Here is a 19,425-nt window from a genome sequence, read left to right as displayed (position 1 = left end):
CCACATGATGGTGTCTCGTAAACAACAATGTTGGAATGGAACTGGGTAAGCCTACCAACTATCCCTTCCCTGACAACATGGAGCTTCACTAAATGAGCCTTGGATAGAATCGCGAGACCCTGAAGGGTAGGTGTTGTAGGTGGCAGCGAGATTGGTAAGGTCCTCGAGCATAGGTGGATGTAGAAAGCCCTCCCCAGACCCTTAAAAAATATGCAAGATTTTTAATAAGGTCCCATTATCATTGCGTTCATTTTGTATTACGAGGTATCCTTGTGCCCCCTCAGAACAAAATCCTGGATATGAACTTGCTTGTGCCCCCCCAGAAAGAAATTCTGGATCTACCCCTGTCCTCGAGGTCCGTGCCATGCAACATCCTTTCATAGACTTATCATCATTAGCAGCAGAATCCAAGAAACAAGAAAAGAAGATAATAAAGATGGAGAAAAAGAAGGCATTTATGATGGTAGGGACGTGGAATAACAGGGCAGTGATGAGGGTGGGTATCATATAAAAAGGGAAAAGGAGGGAGGAGGATGGATATCTTAGGATTATGTGAAGTGAGGTGGAAGGATGGTGGAGATTACTGGAGTGATGGGTACAGGGCAGTGGTGTAACTAGGGATATGCTTTGGGATGGGATAGTGGGGCCACCCCCCCCCCCCCCAGGCAAGGGGGGCTCCAGTTTGCTGCAGGAAAATGTTTTTAAAAATTACATGCCTGGAACTACATTTAGCATCATTTTGGCTCTTAAAATTATTATGTCAAAACTTGACAATAGTGTTAAATATTTTTATAATTCTCTGAGGCTTTGGGGAGTGATCTATTCCCCTCATCATATCATTCCCCCATAGTTACGCCACTGTACAGGGTCATAAATTGTGGCGCAGAAGATAATCAACAAGGTGTAGCTTTGGTATTAAATAGGAAGCTAGGTAATAGAGTGCTAAGGATCGATCAGGCAAGAGATAGGATTCTGGTGGAGGAAATGGAGGTACGACTCCACCATCCTTGTGGTGCTTCAAGTTCATATGCCCACCAGCATGGTTTGCTGTTTTTGGGTATTAATCCAAGTTATTATTCTAAAACAAAGCATATTGACATAAACTTCAGTAGGCATGTATCAAGTAGCTATACCTAGATGCTGCTGATTTTTTCATCAAATCTGTGCCAAAGAGTTATCACAACTTTTGTGTTGAATTTAAATAACTTATGAAAAATGACACAATAACGTGAAACCATTTATTTATTATATTGTTTCAAATTCATGATATAGAATGGAAAATATTGATTTTATTCATTCAATTTATCCTCTTCATTTCTGTCAGGAGTTAACTGTTTCAATGTAAGGAATAATAACTCAATTTTCTTACGTACTACAAGAACAATACTGACATTTAAAAATTATTTGTATTATCATAATTATAACCAATTTTAGCTGCCCCAGTAGATCCTTGGCATGTACATAAAGTTTAGTTTTAACTGTACTAGAATTCATACATAAATTTTCATTACTATATGACACCCATAGAGTCAATTACTTGTTGAATTGATATGGATTGGCCTATATAAAAATTGTGCATACAGCTCAAGTCTCATTTTTTCAAAAAATACTATTTTCAACATTTTGCACATTAGTCATAATAAAATTATCTTAAATGAAACATGAAATACCTTTGCTCACACTCTCAGTTAGTGGTATGGTGTTTATAATTAATAATGTGTTTGTTTTATTCTGCAGATAAAAGATCAACAATAACCATGGATGAAGAAAATGAAGAAAAATTTGATGGGACTAAGTTTTATCAAGAATAGAGTACCTGAAGACATCAATTCTAATAGTTGCATCAATAGTGCCAGTTTTAATTACGCACGTGAATGACCTGCCACCATAGCTTCTCTCTGACTAATTAAGTAGGTACAGAGGTATAAAAACTCAAGTGGAGTTTTGTAAAATATTTCATCTTTTTATTATTAAAAATTAATTGTTCATACATTTATTTGATACCCAAGTAACACAGTCTGTTGGCGCAATGTTGTTTTTTGGTAGGCCCAACAATGCATCGTTGGGACAACCAGGGGCAAAGCTAGGAATTAAGGCTAGAGGGGGTTTTAAGTGCAAATGGACCAGGGTTGTGTGGTATACCCGCCAGGGTAAGCGGAAGGTGCAGCGTCCCTCCCCCAGAAATTTTTTAAGATAAATGGTTCAAAATGGTTAACAAATTTGTAAACTGTTTTTATTGATGGTCAATTCAAAATTTACACCTTGTTTCACCTCCTTCACATTTACATGCTTAACCCTTTAAAACCCAATATGCTTTTCCACAAATTTTATTTAAATTTCTGTAGTTAGTTTGTGAATACAGTGGAACTTGGTTATAACGGCATCGGCTGTAACGTCAACTCGGGTTTAATGTCACATTTCTTACAGACCAGCCAAAATTGAACATTTTATGTTGCACGAAAAGCCGTTTATATCGTCAACAAATACTGCAACGCTCGGGTATAGCGTCAAAAATTTTGCGGTTCTTAGGTTGCAAAAGTGGTAGTGTGATTGTATTATGTCCCAAAGTTCATAGAAACCATGTGTAGAAACATCAAAAGCAAAAACAGGTCACAAGTTGGATGTTGAGCTGGTGACGGGATGCAACTCTTTTGTTTAATTGGTGTCTGGAGGGAGCGGGGGCTGTCCCGCATACCTGGGTCTTATCCCTTCCCACCCCTACATTCTACAAGGTCACTGACACAGGCACATTGTATTGTATTGTTTGTTTCGTTAGTTACGGTAGATCATCAATCACATCACTACCTACCTCCGTGTGAGCATCGCGTATGTTGACAGTTGTTTTATACGTCGTTAGTTGTGTTTTTTTTGTGCAATGTCAAGTTGTGGTGTCACTCAGATTTAAGGCTGCTTTTTTTATAACGTCACTCGGATATAACGTTAAAAATCTTCTGGTCCCTTTGAGGACATTATAACCAAGTTCCACTGTATATAATAATTAGAAATCGTTGGTGCAATTTTTTTCAAATTTCCCTCACGCATGTAGATTTTACAACATGTTGCTTCAGAGCAACGTTGGGCCGCTAGGGAACTTTTTCAGATTTGTTTGCTGTAAATAATAATAACAATAATAATATTTATTTATCACCGTTGGCAAAATACATTGCATGGCTACGTCAAGATTTGCATACAAAAAAGATGCAATATAAAAGTACAAAAGACATTAGGAGATGCGTTTACCATAAGTATATACCTATATACAATAAAAATACAGAGAAGGGAAAACCGTACAATAATACAATTCAATATCATATGTCTTCATATTCAAATTTTATTCTTTCAAGCTGTAAATATTGTTAACTATTCACATCATTAAAGACATATTTTTTTATTACTACGAAATTTATTTACAATGAAGGTTATACCTAATAATATTTATTTTAAATATAAACTTTTTACATGCATGTAGTGCTTTATTTACTCTGATGCTGGAGTAAAATGCACTGAGCCACATGATATTGATCAATTTACTATAAAACTGTTGAATTTAAGCAATATTACTATTATTTTTAAATCGCCAGTTTGAATTTTGTCTTCCAGATGATTTGAGGATAGGCTCTGTGGCAGTGGCGGATACAGATGGGGGGGCACGCGCCCCCCCCCCTTGCGGATCCGCCTGTATTGCCGAACATTGCAAAACCACAATTGTAACTTTTTTATATCATAAGATGGCATTGTCTTTTACATGTTTATAATCACTTTAAATAAATTTTCATATACTTCGCCTGTGACTTGATCATCTTTTATTACGATAAAAGTAAAGACAACTCAAGATATGTTGCGCCCCCCCCTTGAGTTTTTTCTGTATCCGCCACTGCTCTGTGGACAGAGGGCATTTGCATATTCTCTCGCAGTGAATTGTGCCTAGGCATGGGTAATATTCCTCTTTCTTTTAGAGCTCTTGTTAGTTGAAGGGAAGAAAACCAAATATTGAAGTATACTTTGAAATTTTGATATTCTGAAAACTCATTGGTGAGAGCCATTACAATATTGCACAAAATCTTCAATCCTACGTCTTCACAAGTTTCCTTCCCAGTACATATTTCAAAGTCATACATGATTCCCTACTGGTCAACTCACAAAAAACTTAGAAACCCTACTTGTAAGGCTTGCCTATATATTGTTTCCATTGGCTTCTCCCCTTGAAAGGAATTGTTTAGTAATGGATTGAATGTCGCTCTTCTGGGGGTGTTTGCTGCATGTTGATTCTATGGTGTTCAAAGGAGGCCTCAATTTATACATTTTTTCATATTTATGACGATTCTTGGGATTTTGATGGTTTTTATTCGCAAAATGTTTATACCTCATCACCTCGAATGAAGTCGATGGAGTCATTGCTGTACTTAGATATGTTGTCATAACTGAGCTCTTCGAGGATATCAACAATATCTTTCTTCTTTTCCAGAAGTCTGCACTTCACGTTCACTCTATAAGATTAAATATTAAGAATAAGGCAATAGAATCACAAAATTGTTTAGCTGGATTTCTTAAATGCACCAGATTTACCCATCGTTCCTTGGAGACCCATTGTTGCTTTCAGACAACACAAATTTCGTATGAAATATAAAGGTAATAGACATGTCATCACCAGCCTGTATCTTTTGTGATAATTAATTTCAAGCATTTATTTTTGGGATTTCAAATTGCGTAAAATATGATTGAATGATATTCAGTGACAAAAAAAATCATTCTAACTACCGTATTTCTCTGAATATAGTCCCCCCCCCCCTGTTATTTTTACCACAGGCATTTTTGGAAAAAAAGGGGGGACTATATTCAGACATATACGGTAAAGGGATGTCAGGGAAAATTTAAAGTCGCTCTGCATACCTCATACCCCTAGTAAATCAAGATTTGCACCAATCCTCCTCTTGTAACGTAAATATTAACTTCGAAGAGATAGCTTTTAAGCAAAATTAAAGCTACCTCAATATTATGCATTCTCTTTGAACTTCAGGTCCTTGAAATACATGTTGCTTCAAAGCAAGACCGTAGCTGGGGGGAGGATCAAGGGGGATTGATCACCCCCGAAATGAAAAAATTATATAGATACTTTATGCTCGCTTGGTGCTCACACGACGATATTATATAGTGTAACCATTGCCGTTTGGCTTGGTTCATGGGTGTTTAAATCGGACGGAGTTTACGAGGTAGGGAAGGCTTACGTAATTTTGTACGAGTATGTGCTCATGTAATTTTGTGTGAATGTGTGCACGTGAAAGGGAAGTGAAGCGTGAATGACCCGGTGCTGTATTTTTCCATCCTCTCCCCCTCCCACGATTCTTCCGCCTAGGAAGAACGGAAATTTCCGATGTGTACGTGATTTGCAGCAAGTTTACCCCACCCCACAGTGAAACAAGAACACCTGCACATGGCAAGTTGAAGGTGATGTAACCCGCCAACCCTGCCCTCCACAGACTTTGGCGAAACCCCCCCCCCCCTCCCCTACTGAAGAATAGCCGAGAACCTGCTATTCTGGGTTTTTTCCCCCTGCTCACCCCATCCCCTCCCAAGAAAGTGACCCACGGGCCTATAAAAGGCGAAGTACAGGCGACGACCAACACTCTATTCGGTTTGGTTTCGCCGCCGGAGGCTCTGGATCTCCACGGAGGCAGTCCTGTGGACAAGAGAGAGAAAGAGAAGCAGCAAGGCGTGGAAGTCGACGTAATATTTAAATACGGCAGTAACTAGGAAAGAGGAGACGAGAGGGAATTTTCCCGTACGCACAGTAGAAATCGTCACTCCACAGCGCCCAGTGAAGAAGTTCTCTCATCCCACAGCGAGAGGAGACGCACCATCGATTGATCGGAGTCAGCCGAGGAGGCCTTATCCATCCGCAACTCAGAGAGAGCGATAAATACTCTAGCCACCTAAACCTAAGCCACCTAGAAGAACAAGAAGAGCCCCATTTCCCCCATTATTCAAGATAAGAAGAATTGTGATACATTCCCGTGCATTTTTTTATATATTTTTTTATGCCCTCCCTTTTCCCCGTGTGTGTGAATGGTTAATTGTAGTTATTAGGACAGAAAGTGATCATTTGGAATTGGCGTTTGTTATTCAACCATTTTGCTATATTTTACGCCAACAATTGTTAAACAGAGTTTATTTTCTTTTGTTATTCATTAATTGCTGTCACATGGTATTTAACTGGCCAGTGGCAATAGTTAAATTTCTTTTTATGCAGAGAATAATTCATTCATGTATTTTGTTGTTCATTTTCAAGTGGAAGTGTTTATTAAAAGTGTTATTGAAATTGTAAACTGTTACGTAAGCCTTTGTTATTTCGTACACGCCAGCCTCCATTCAGCAATTGGACCTACACCAAACCCACTTTTCTATTTCCGTTTCCCCCTCCTTCCCTTTTCCCCGAACCACGACCCGCTCACCTTGGGCGAACCCTCCAAAGAATCCTCCCCCACCCCCACGAAACCCGGACGGACGGGTTACAATAGTGGTGCATGGACATCTAGTAGTCCAATGGGGCTTAAGTCAATAATTATCTAAGCGAATTTGTAGGTGTAGTGTGAGTGGTTGTAGTGCAGCGTGTGAAATAATAGTGCTGTGAATTAGTAGAGAGGTGAGTGACTTATGAGCCTCCTGAGGGACCGCAGAATTGACATCGACACCGAGGAGTTAACTCTATATAACGAGATATTTTATTTATCTTATGAAAATAATTTTATGTTTGTCTACTATTCCATAAACCCCCCAAAAATATTTTCTGGCTACGGCCTTGCTTCAAAGCAATATTGGGTACTCAAGATTTAAGAACTTGTCACTGTAACTCAATCAGTCTTCCTTTGCCCTTCTCCTGGTCCCCTCGTCCTTGAACAATTGTATTCATCAGCCCATTGCACCTCATTATGTAGCCAATATAAGTGTCCCATCTTCTCCTTTGGTTTTTAGAAGACTTCTCTTTCTTCCACATTTATAAGCTTTTCCTTGTTATTTATTTTTAACATCTTTGTTTTTCTTTTATCGATTTCCAACTTGTATTTGGCTATTGATGCCTTTTTTAACCCCTTTACGTCCAACGGACATGTATGTCCCAAATTTTTTAAATTTTCACAAAATTAAATGAGAAGGTCTATGATGGTAAGAATTGGTTCTATTGAAGAATAGGCTATTGGCTTCTAGTTTTAAATTCATTTTGCGACATCCTTTAGATATTGTTGTTTCCACATTGTTAAGAACTTTCACTTGAAATGCTATTAACAAAGCGAGAATTTGATATTTTATAACAAAAATGAAAAGGTGAATTAAAATGGAACTTTCAGTTTATCCGTTATGTGTATCTAGCCTATGGAATTAGTGCAAAAAACTTTGCACTTGTGCTTTAGTTTTGACAAAATTAGTGTATTTATGCCATGGGACAAATATGTCCCCATGGACCATAAGGAAGTGAGAATTGGTATTCTTTCACGTAAATTGACTCGTAATTGAATGGCTACTGACATTAGCACAGCAGAAACGGTAACTGAAGTTGAGTGCAATGCCTACCCCACATGGAGATGGGTTTTAATTTTTGCTTTGCGACTGTTCTGGAAATAGAAGGTTGGAAGTAATATGTTGCTTGCTGTAGTAACTTAGAGGTATTGTTTCCAGTATTCCAGCTGACGCTTGCATGCAGTATTATAACCTGCACTCGGCATCATGTTCCCTGGTAGAAAGAAAATGTTGTACATTTTGTATGCTGTGTACTATCTCTTGTTGTAGATAGATTTACTAGACACTGCCCCTGGGGAAAATTTACATATGCTAAACTGACTGGACGCCACTGACCCCAGCTATCCTGTGTGGTACAACCCTTCTGCAACACTCCAGCCCTACAAGTATTTCTTTATAGCTCCAAAGCGCAAAGTGTTCCTGATGATCTCAAAATCCTTTGAGGCATTATATTGTTAATTATTGTCAATATATGGCACTTGCATCTCAGGATCAGAGGACCCATAGTCCCTAAATCTTGGAATCACATGATAACTCATCACTAAATTCATCCCCAAAAACACGCTAATCTCTTCATCAGTAGTTTGGTAAGATGCCCCCATTTGTTTTGTTTTAAGTTCACTTTGTTGAACGATGAAAGTGGCTAGTTGATCAAAACTGCAAGCTTTTCTAAAACATCCCTAAATAATTTTTCTAACTTGAGGGGGTTAGAGACCCTAGAGGTAGTGACTGTGGTCTCCATCTAGAGGGCAGGCAATGAATGACATGCTTCTTCCTCACCTTTGCTTTGAGACTATCACATTGTTCTGCAAAGATACGTATGACCAAACAACATAATTGGTTTGGTATGAGGAGTGAGAAAAAAGGGGGCAAGATAGGTAGGAAGTAAAAAGGGGCTTGGGATCCCTCTGAAGAGAAAGCACAACATATTGCTTTGGTGGCGCCAACCAACCCTTCCTTCCATGGTAAGAACTTTTCTTTCACTTGTGTGGGGTGTTCAGATCCTCGACTCTCATTCATCCCCTTGCTGTATTTTGATTTAGTTCTGTGCAGACCTCCATTCAACGCAATGGCCTCTGCTGGTTGAGAGATTCTATTCTTTTTACTGTGGTTTAATACAGAGAGCAGCGAGATGAGTGAATTCCCTTTACTTCAAAAGAAGTTCATGCAATTTAGAATTATAGTGTTGGTGCTAACACTTCTCAACTGCTTCGTTACAATGGTCAGCCAACTGAAAAGAATGCCGATAATAGAACCATTTTTGTGTGTATTTGGGGAATAATTTTGTGATGAGTTATCCACTCAATTCGTTTCAAGTTTTAGGGACTATTGGTCTTCTGATCCTGACATGCAAGTGCCGGACATTGCCAATATAATAACTGGAAGGCATTTTGAATTCATCAGGAACACTTCGCATTTTAAAAATAATAAAAAAAATTCTTCCCAGAAGTCTAGTCGATTTTGATCAAGAACCTCATCATTGGTAGGTTGTGGTGGCCATTTCCTTGAGGATGTACACAATTATATCAACACATGGGATAATTTTCTGACATCTTTGGCACTCCATGCTCAGAACTAACCAGAAAAGCAGCAAAAATAATACATCCATGCAGAAATCAACAAGCCCACTGTTTGCTCTTGTCACGATTGCTAACTGCAAACAGGACGATGATTCCGCACATTTTTATACAAAGTAAATACAGAATTCTGAATTTACTTTGTATAAAATACTTACATTACTTAAGTCTATAACAAACTATCTGTATTTAGGCACATCTTTAATGTAATATAGCATTAATTTTTGTGACACCTGCCCGCACCCTAGGAAGCGAAATCATTTGCTTATCATTTGGGGCGCAGAGTTTTTTCTCTTTTCAGCACCTCTGCAAAAAAGTATTGCATTAGTAGCTAAACTGTTAAAATACTCGGCTTTGTAAATTTCAGGGCATGAGAGGTAGCTCTGATGATGGTACGATTTTGCATCTTTTCATGTCTTTCTGACTATTCCTTTTTTTAGCTGTCTGCTCGTTCGAATATTCCACACACCTTTGCCTCCTATTCCACACACCATGGCCTATAAGTATTAAAGGATCAGTGGCACCGTTTTCATGACGATGCAGTGGTGTTGTACACTGAAAATTTTAATTTCATGAATGTGATGATGACTATCATTCACATTATATCACATAAGGGAGGTATAATATTAATATTTACCAAGGGAATTGGAAACTGGTAAAATTATAATTATTCTCTTTTTAAATGTGAAATGGAAAGAATCACATAAACAAGATGTATATCAGGGGATTCGTCACCTGGGTTAATAAGTTGGATTTAGGGGGGCATGTCCACGCCCCACCCCCGTAGACGCTGAAAAAATAGACAAGATTTTCAACACGGCTATGACTTGGGTCGTTTTTTTTTGCATTACAGAACCGTAATATTTTTAACCTAAGCCCCAGTCAAGAAGACAGAGTTGGTCTTTCGCTAGTCAGCTCTCGAAAAATATTATTGCCACTATACATATATGTTATCAAGTTGTATTATCATATTAAAAATAATGAGAGTACTTTGTATTGTAATTTATATATGTTGTTAATAATCTCAAATATGAGATAATCGTTGGCCAGTCACACTCTTGTGCCCCCCGCGAAAGAATAAAATCTAGGATCTGCCCATGCCTGGGATCCCCCCCAGAGCAAAGTCATCCTTAGGTTGCAACTTATCTAATCGTTAGGACAAACATTCCACCAGGATGTGTATAATTTCCATCCTGCCGCGTTAATGGCCGTGAAAATCACATAATAGCCATGAGAAAGTAATCCACCAGACCGGGTATCGAACTAAGGTCCTCAGGCTTTCCGGGCCATTGCACAGACTACTACACTAGGTATATATGTTCATGAATTAGGTACCAAAGCAATTGTACCAAGGTTCAAGGTACCAAGTGGGCGGTATTTCCATGTGGATTTGGCCTTTTTGGAGAGTCCTGACCCCTGTGACCATTCCCCCTGCTGCACATATGATCCATGAAAACTTACTTTTGAATGAGAAATGGATTTTAAAATAAGACTTTGATTACAATTGTTGTATCTGAACTAAGCTTGAAATGTCCTTTAGGTTCTACGACCTTGCATTAAATGAGAATCAAAAGTATTAACAATGACATTTATCAATAGTACTTCAAATATTACGGAAATCAAAGCATAACATTGTTATGGAAAGTAACTTGGTGGAAATTGATACTATGATTGAGTAAATTAGAGGATTTATTTTATTTATAGTATTATTTCCATGTTTATTGAAATATACCTAATATTTTGCCTACCTACACTTAGATAAATCTCGTGAGAGGATACGTTCCCCGTATGAACAGTAGCCATTAGCTATTGATTCTTGGACCAATTGACTGGAATGTTTTATAGATCAAATCCAATCTTTGATGACAGCTTTCTTTTACAAACCCGGTGTCATTCCTGTCTCTTCTCTAAAGCACATACATATGCTTTACCCCCTTATCATATACATATCTTCTCTTTTCTTGTGCCGGAATATTTTCCTGCAAATCATTTTATTCATCCAATTCAACTCATTTACTTTTATATCCTTTCTAAGTAGTCTGCTCCACCTATCCACATTCAATGCACTTTTCACCTAAGCATCAATCACATAGGTAAATGCCTCAAAAGAGAGACTGAAGGAAAAATATTCTGCGATGCATGGTGCGATATAAAAAAATACATTCGACATCTGACAGGAAACATTCCAAAGACAATAGCAGGAATTGACCGGACAATGAACACGAGCAAGTCAAACTCTACTCCGCGTCTTCATTGGATGGAAAACATTGGATATTCAGCTAGGGAAAAAAGACATTATCCCAAATTAAGGTCTTTAAGCGATTCAGGAGAATAAATTATCTTAAGAAGAAGGTAAAGTTAATGAGTACCTCATCTTATGCTTGCAACATTTTGGTTGGTAACTAAGTCCTTTGAACTTAAAACGTCACAAAATCTCTGTTAGATTAGTAGATGTGATGAATTTGTAAGCTATTCAACATAATTGTATCGTTACCTCATTATTGATGCGAAATGCCCACGCATAAAATAAGTGAAGTGTTTCAAGTTATTTCAGTCTCTAAGTTGGGAGTAAATAAGAGTGTGGGGGACAAATGGGGAACAGTGATTGTGAATGTGCAACCCTCCATGATTTCGCCTCTTTTCTGCTGTCAAGTCACGGGACAACTCGGGCTGGAATAATGTGAGTGATGGTGAAATCCTTGTAGCAGGGAGAAAAGAAGGAGAGATTTAGTCAATGTTCAGGGCACATACTCCTAAAAGAATCAAATACATTAGCTTACATGACATTTTGAGTTGATATTAAATTAGAAAAAAATGAAATTGTTGCACAAAATTTCCGTATAAACAGATATTAGCTGATACATTTAAGTAAAACAAATGGATGGTTTGATTACTGCTTCAGTAGGTAACTATAATGTTTCTACTAAATGACTACTTGACAGTCCAATCCAGTTCCCAGCAGCAAAAGAATATTTACATGACATTGTAATTTATATTAAGTAAAAACAGAACTAAAAAAAGATAACATAAGGTTCTTTTTTTTAATCGCTCAACCAAGGGTATATCATTCACATATTACCAAATTTTAATCTCAGGGTCAGGATCTAGGAAGAATACATGAAACGCCAATAAAGGAATCACATCTTTGATTATTTATTTTTCAACTGCCAAATTTACATTTTTATACTCTTCGTTTTTACTTCTGTCCTTTCTCCCCTTTTGACTGCATCTGCAAAAAAGTAATATTATCAAAAATTAGTGAAATTTTAATTTTTAAAAGCTACCAAAATTTTCAAGTTCATTACATTTTGCAAAATAATGAGTTTCATTTATTTAAAACTATTAACCAAAACTTTCACTGATGACAGCAATTGATTCTGAATGCAGCTTTCAATTTCGGAGGCACCCTCTGTAATGACTGTCTTGTTTCCATTGAGCAGTCAGAAACTTACAATTATGCATGATTATTTGTGTTTGAGAATTTTTAATTTTTCACAAATCTATTTCTTCAGCAGTTACACATGCATCAAATTTACTTTAGTGAATATTACATCTTTTAAGTTTGTTCTTAATGACATTTTCTGATTGTTCATTGCTTTTTTATCACTTGATTTTTCATAATTGGGCATTTATTTTTTCAGAATATCAACTTTTTAAGGATAAATAAAAATTTTAGTTCAATTGTTCTGGACCGTAAAGGTTTTTTTAATTGTACCTTTTCAGAACCAAAGAATGTAGCTGATTGGAAGCAAAAAGGATTACATTGAAAAAGTGTGCTTTAGCTGGTGCCACATAAATAAACCTAATGTAGAGAGCGAAATCGAGGTTAAGACCCTAAGTGGTCATCCGATACATTTGTGTGTGTGAGAAAAGTATAAATTGCCTTGTTAGATTCGAAGAGAGAACTTCTCTGGGGAGTGGAGTGGTCATTTACAGAGGAAATACATTTGGGCAGGGGTATTCATTAGGAGGGGGTTCTCTTGAGAAGCATCACTCCTGCATGACTAATGGCAGTATAAGCAGTGCCCCCCCTGTTTGTACACTTATCCATGGAAATGGAAAATGTAATAATTCACAATCACTTACAGTAGCTGAGACAATTTGGAAAAAAAAGAAGCAAAGGTGTCTGCTTTTTCACAAGGCGGTCTCAGCTTTCTTAATGGGACACTTGTGGAAAGATTCAGAGCAATGAAAAACTCTAATGTGCAATTTCTAGGTAAGATTTCTTGAGAGAGGGCATTTGATAGCTTCAAAGGTTTTTTTAAAGAGTGTCTGGGTTTGAAGTTGGCGTAGAGGCGGAACATAGAGTTAACAGTTAGCGAACTATGTGCATAATATTACGCCTCGTGCAATCTTTCTATTTTGCTCGGGGCATATATTACGCAATCCGTCTTTTGAAAAATCGTAGTTTGCCATTTTCAATAAAAGTGGTCCTATCCACTAAATAAATAAACGAAAAACACAAGAGTAAAATTCATTATTTAAAATCATACCATACACCTATCCTTTGAGTCAAAGGTTGGTTGTCAAAAATTTACTCAATAGAATTGAAAATGGCCAGCACTGGGGTACAGATCTATAGAGCTAACGTCAGCACAGTAGGTGGTATGCTTCCTTGCTAGTAAGTGGTTTGGACAATATATGCTGGAAACCAGGGGTCTCACGGGAATTCCAGCCTTGTGCACCTCCGGGAAACCAAAGAATCTGGTGGCCGGATGATACATCTGTCTGCCAGCTCTTAGTTTCCCAAAGGTACACAAGGCTGAAATTCCATTCTCACCCAATTTTTCTTCTATCGAAAGTTTCAATTTACATTTACTATCAAATGAAATGAAAAAACACATTTTTCAAGCGTTGTAAGCATTATCTTTTTTCAAAGTGCCCATATATATTAATGAATTTAATCGAATATCCCATGCGTTTATTTTCACCGTGCACTTCCTACCATTTTCCCCATAGCCTGTATGTGCCATTCCATGAAAATCGGTAACTTTTGGAAATAAAAATATTTTCAGCTATTCAGCTGTTCAAAAATTACCATTGTCATAGCTTGTGCTGCCATATCAATGCTTGAGTAAATGCTATTTCATTTGTTTTGGTAATTATAGTATCAAGATATAGTACCATATAAGAGTTTCTGTCACTAAGTGATAATAATTTTGCAATAATATAATGGTAAAAATCAGAGTTTAAAAATACAATGTTTCTTTGTCCTATACATAACATAAAATAGATAAATTTCTTTTTTCACTAAGTTTCTTGACAGACAACTACCAATAATATGATTTTCTAAACAGGTTTTGTGTCAAACTAAATGATGATAATGTTGTAAAAAAATAATTTTATTTAAACATACCCTAATGCTCAATTTTTTTCTGTCCCATAAGTAACGTTATGTATGGGACATTACACAAAATAATGTGCAATACACATAAAATGAATTCACTAGGTCATATCATTACTATATGTTGAAAATATTTCACTATAATACAGATTATGAAACCATGTTTACATTTACGCCAGAAAAGTCTAGGTCTATGGTAATAAAAACTTAAAATTGTGCTCTGGGCACTCTAAGGTTGGGGAGTTTGGCATCACTTAATAGAAGGGCCAGGTATTATATTTTATGTCATGAAATTACAAAGTGGCAGAGAAGTAGGTGCTGTAGTTGTAAGTATGCATTGTAGTAAACTGAAGAACAAGTGAAATTTTAGGTGCATAGAGGGAGGGTAGAGAGGGTTACAAAAAGTCAGGTGAATGAAATAGTAAAACATGGTTGTTTAACACCCATATTTTATTTGATTTTGTCACCTCAATAATCTCCAGTTCTTCTAAACAGGAAGAAGGAACTTTGTTTCTTTTGTCTCAGTGTGTGGTAGACCTCAGATGTGAAATCACTGAGATAGTTGTTCTCGATCAGGTGTTTAGTGATACTAGAATCTACAGTCACCTTTAGCCAGCACGTCATACATGTTTCATTGTGCGAGTGATTATAGCACGTTATTTTTGTGACTGATTACTACCAGGGGATCAAGGTCAGAAAATGATCAATGTGGACTACATGAAGTATTTTAATTTAAGTAAGTTTACATAAGCACCACAGAGTAATGTCTGAAACTTTTAAGATTAGAAATTTAACACTTTTTCAGAATTTAAATGGTGGTGGAAAAACCTAAGTCACTGCTGCTGCTACAGTAAAGAAAATGCGTGGTAGACTCAAAGCTAATGATCATGATGCGTTCTTAAAAAAAGAAAGGAATAGGATTAATTAATTAAGAAAAAAATCAGAGAGAAAATATTACTGATAAAGAAAAAGGTTTTGGCCTTTATAACCTCATTTGAAAGGGACAAAACGACAATGAAAAGCAGGCAACCTTAAGCTGAAAAATCCAGCTCATATCAGATCCATTTAATGCAATTCTGGAGAACTGACTGAATGTCAAGAGACTATAGTGACGATCAAAATGATATCTGCCAAGGATTTTGCAGTAAAGTTTGTTCAAAGACAAGTTGTATTGTATTGTTGTTCAATATTTGTTTGTTCAAGGTATATTATGCTGGAGAAGATTATATAAATAATACCATCATCAAAGTAAAGCCGTGGGACAAAATTCAAGCAGCACCAGATATCCTTAGCATTTGCGTGATATGCAACACAAATGAAAGTTTTTCAGGACAGAAACATGTTAAAGAAATCGACTTGAATTTAGACATATTTGATGAAGTGAAGACAGAATTTAGAGGTCAGTGGGTTCTAGTGCAATACAATGGCGATTTATTTCGGGGCAAAATCACAGTAATTGTCTCAGAGAAGCAATGTAAGTCAAAGTCATGGTACCCAGAGGCTAAGCCAGAGGGGGAAGGGTTTGGGGGATAAACCCTTCCCCCCCCCCCACAAGAGCTCAGATAAATTTTTAAGTTTAATCTAATTTAGTTGATTGGATCAATATTTAATCTAACAATTTATAGCTGTTTCAATGAAATACAAAAAATATAAGGAGCAGAAATAATATTTTAAAGTTGTAAAAATTAGTACAATTGTCCATACTTAACGGGCCTGAGATATATCCCGTATGGGCCGTATATCAATTCGTCGAACTTGGCCATCCTGTGATAAGAGGGTGATCACGACTACGCGGCACCTTTCGGCAACCTGGGTGTTTGTTTCGGTTGGTGCCTCAGACATCTCCATCTCCATCCTTTTCCGTTTTCCTCCCATCTGTTCAAAGAAAAAAATTCAATGTAATATAAGATAACCCACAGTATGAAATGCAACATGTGGGTTAAGTGACATCTGCTTGAATCTAAATTTTTAGTGCCAAAATTATATAAAATGTATTTATAAGCATGTCCTTCTTCAAAAATTTTACCAGATTTCGCCTGGGGGAGAGGGGTCACCATTCCATCCCCCCAGAGGCATATTCCTGGTTACGCCACTGGGTAGGTAAGATATTTTTCCCTGTCAATGTCGTGTTTGAAAAAGTGTATCCCAATGCATGCTTATTATTATCTTGCCATTCTAAGGTAGTTCAGGCACGTGACCAGAGGGTTCGGGTGCTTCATTCCCCCTGAAATCTTTCCCCTCGCAATGACTATCCATGATACATCTGCAGGGGAGACTTCCAGCCCAGGGGCATCTATCCTATGATAGTCCATCTTTCGATTACGGTCGCATTTCATGATTTCTGCCAATTGCAAACTGTGAATTTAGCTTACAGCATTGTGAGTAAGAAATATCTAGCTGAACTATTGAAATTTATGGTTTTCCTATGCGTGAGAGTTGGCATCCGAATGCACATGCAACCAACATTCTTCTCAAGCACTCTCTGGAGTAGGTAAATTTCAGATCACGTGATTAATGTTGTCGAATTTAATTGAGCTTACTTTTAATAAGTGCAAAATTCGCAAGCTCCTAGATAAACCAATAATATAGATTACAGCACAGTCTCTAAGTGCGATGGCAAATGCATGCTTACTTTAGCATAACCTAAAAGCCAGAAATTGCATGCTACTTTAGTCCCCTATTTTCAAGAGCTGATATTACCACGTTTTTATTTAGCCCCTTCTTTGCAGGGGGCAGCAAGGAATTAAGGCTGGGGGGGGGGGGTTAGGTGCAACTAATACCGTAGTGTGTGGGGGTATGGAATACCCACCAACATAAGCGGTAGGTGCGAGATCAATAAATTGCGGAATTTTAAGAAAAATTGTTCAAAATGGTGAATTTTACGACTTTCTGAGGGATATTTAATTAATCCTTACACTGCTCCATTAGTAATATCAATTCAATTAAGTAAAACGGATTAAACTTAAAAATTTCTATGGGCTCTAGGAAGGATTTTGTCCCCCAAAACCCCCCCTGGCTGCGCCAGTCCTTCTTTGCATGTTTGTTTTATCCTTCCGGCAAAAACCTTGCAACTCAAATTCAACCCAATTTCCGATCAGCTTTGACTCCAAATTTTTAGTCCAGGGCAGAACCAGAAGGCGAGATTAATAAATTGCGGAATTTAAAAATAAATGGTTCAAAATGGTGAATTTGACGGCTATCTGAGGGATATTTTATAAATTCTTACACTCGTCTATAAGTAATATTAATCCAATTAAATAAAATAGATTATCCTTTAATAAGAAAGCTTTAAGCATAGGCATTCATTTATAAATTACAAGTATACAGTTTGGTGTTTTGAAAATTCTGAATGAACGCCGATTTCACGACTGCGACGTGGAGACACTAGCCACGCCAACGAGAAATCTTTTACGATTGGGCTTAATAATATACACCTTTAGCTAATGTCTTCAAATAGTACACATCTTCTGAGGACATAAATATTGAATCCGAGAGCACTGTATATCACAAATGAATTCCCTATTTTAACTATAAGTTAACAAAACGGCGACTTTGCCGCTTTTGCTGCGCAAGACAAACGTCCCCGTCCACAACGTTTTCTTAAGATAAATGTGGGAAATTTAGCGTGCCTATTAGCTTTTAGTAGGTTGGCATATACCTTACAAATAATATTAAAAGTTGAAATTTATTTAATTTACTCACCTTCTTTGCCTTTTCGTTGATTCAGGAGATATATTTGTTAGGCCTGGTGATTATGTCGACGAACAAAGACGGCACTGGTACTTTCTTGGCAGTGGTTCGCCGATGTATGGATATTCTTATTTCCTCACGTGGTCTCTGGGATGTGTAAATACTGATATTCTGTCCGTGAATGGAAGATATTTCCTATTTGTTGAATATAATTCAATATCTTTTCAGCCAGTTATTCTAACGTCAAATATTTTTTGCAACAAGAGTATATTATTTGGCACTATTTTGTCTGCGCGGAACAAGTTCGCGCTAAAATATCTGGTAGGGTTAACATATTTTGGCGCGAACTTTTCCCGCCTTGTTCGTTAAATATTCTTTACACATTTTTTCAGCCAGGTTTTCGGAAGTAAAATATTTTTCTGCATCGAGATTATTTTTTTGGAACTTTTTTCTCACAGTACAAGTTCACGCGAAAAGATGTTACCCTACAATATATTTTGGCGCGAACTTGTCCCGCGAAGACAAATAAATAATGTACCCTTGATGCAGAAAAATATTCTACCCCGGAAAAACTTCCTAAAAGTATGAATAAATTTTATTTATAGAAAAGAAATAAAAATACCCTGCTAGCAGGTAGCACTTGGCTTAAATAAGGATTATAATTACCCTATCAAACGAAGACAACTTTCCGAACTTAGGCAATTTGAATGGGTGATTATAAAGAGATGTTTCCCTGAGCTCAGTGCCTCATGCATGGATTGGTAATCTCAGACGATGTAAAACTCCTATCTACTCGTATATAAACTAGGTCCCTGTGACGTCACATGGAGTGGAATCGCATGGGCGCCAATCTGGCCTTTTTAAAATGAGGTTAAAATTGACATTTAACATTCGTCTGAACTGGGATTTCTAAAACCAAAAAATTGTATATTATGAATACACTAATGGTGGGTAAGGAATCGCAATGAATGCATTTCGTTTTCTTTGATGAAGGAAACTACCCTATTGTAGTTAATTTGAATGTTGAGTTTTTCGACCCGGATAAAACGTTTAATAAGGTAAGCATGGTATATAATATAAAAATTTCTACCGTTTTGTCGTATCTCGACTTCATCATGCCGAAACTCTGCCTCGTAGGCGCCTATCGCACGCCCCCCGCCTCCCTGCCACAAGCCGCACCGCGCGTTTTTTGACTCGCGCGGCAATCCTCAGTCACATGGATCTTCCCTTCATCCCCTTGCATGCTGGCTGGGTGGATCTGGAGTGAGAAATAATGACAAGCCGGGGACAATATGATTCATTTGC

The 19,425-nt window shown here is 37.3% G+C and overlaps 1 long non-coding RNA gene across 1 annotated transcript; it reads right to left on the bottom strand.

The window, feature by feature from the left end:
• Positions 1-12,215: 12,215 nt before the first annotated feature.
• Positions 12,216-18,255, bottom strand: LOC124171633. The gene is made up of 3 exons (XR_006867893.1): positions 18,133-18,255; positions 16,135-16,305; positions 12,216-12,315 (listed from the first exon to the last, which is right to left on the bottom strand). It is a non-coding gene; the product is annotated as an uncharacterized LOC124171633 (long non-coding RNA).
• Between the last annotated feature and the right edge of the window lie 1,170 nt (positions 18,256-19,425).

This window comes from Ischnura elegans, chromosome X, assembly GCF_921293095.1.
Source record: "Ischnura elegans chromosome X, ioIscEleg1.1, whole genome shotgun sequence".
Lineage (NCBI taxonomy): Eukaryota > Metazoa > Arthropoda > Insecta > Odonata > Coenagrionidae > Ischnura > Ischnura elegans.
The sequence above is the reverse complement of the archived record's forward strand: the minus strand, read 5'-3'. Positions and strand labels throughout refer to the sequence as shown.